Below are 1,316 nucleotides of genomic sequence, written 5' to 3'. Positions count from 1 at the left end.
GGGCTGTTAGCCGACTTTCCCTAAAAGGAAAGTATAAAAGGAGGGCTTAGCCTCCATTCTCTTCTTCTTGCATTTTTAGAAAGATTGTGCAATTTAAAGAAAAGAGTTGGCCGGATTGCAAGATCAAGCTGATTTCAAGTATTTGATTTCAAAAGCTTGTTAAGGTGAGTAATTTCTAAACTCTTTTGCATAAAACTATTATTGGTTTTATATGAATCTTGTTTATTTTTGGAAAGAAATCAGTCTTTTGCTCAAGTGTTTTATCCGGGTATTAAACTGGACAAGGCTTGTCCGGATTGTTTTAAATCGGACAAGGGTTGGACGATGTATTGTCCGGACTTTTATCCGGACAAAGTTGAAATTTATTCTAAGTGTTAAATCAGTCAAGTGTTGGGCGGTTAAGTCTTAAATCGCTCAGGTGTTGAACGGTTTAACCTTAAACCGGTTAAGTGTTGATCGGGTTATGATTGGTAAGAATAATTATCTTTTTGAATTGAGAAGTAGGAATACGACCAAATGGTGGCCGGATTATTTTAAATCGGCCAAGTAATGAACGAGGTATTGTCCGGACTTGTTATCCGGACAAAGTTGTTGAATATATTTTAAGTGTTAAATCGGACAAAGCTTATGCTGTGTGTTGTCCGGATTGTTGACCGGAGTTGAAGTCCGGCTAAATCAAGTTGACCGGATTTAAAGTGATGTCTTGTGTTTTCAATAAGAAATGTTATTTTATCATAAAGAGGAAGTTTTGAAAGAAATGATTTTTGTATTGATAATAATTTCAATGGCTGCGGTCTATTTGAAATTATTTTGTGTAATATTTTGATGATGAAATAAGGGTGACATATCAATGAGAGGTGTACCATGAGATAAGGGTGGCATATCAAAGAGAGGTGTACCTTTGGATATAAGGGTGGCATTTGTATGTGTGAATGTATGATATAACTCTTTCTATTATATCCTTTAAGATTACCGTATTCTGGAATCTTTTATTTCTTTGTGATTTAAAGATCTAGGATCAAGGTTCTTATTGGAAATCATAGTTTGGATGTTATTGAGGAGAAAACATCAGGTTTGGCCTAAAACTTTATAAACCATATTTTGACTTAAAAATGTTTAAAAGTGGCATTATGAGAAACCTGATTGGTTCAGAGGTATGTGATTCCTATAATTGAAAGCTTTGTTTGAAATATGGAAGAAGTTTGATATTTTGTTCTTATTTGATCATATAATTGTTATATATGAAAGAATGTTTTCCATAAAGATTTTGGTGATTTTTCACCCTGCAATAACATAAATAGGGTATCTCACTAGAC

Source organism: Cynara cardunculus (genome assembly GCF_001531365.2).
Source record: "Cynara cardunculus var. scolymus isolate 2C chromosome LG 15, CcrdV1, whole genome shotgun sequence".
Lineage (NCBI taxonomy): Eukaryota > Viridiplantae > Streptophyta > Magnoliopsida > Asterales > Asteraceae > Cynara > Cynara cardunculus.
The sequence above is the reverse complement of the archived record's forward strand: the minus strand, read 5'-3'. Positions refer to the sequence as shown.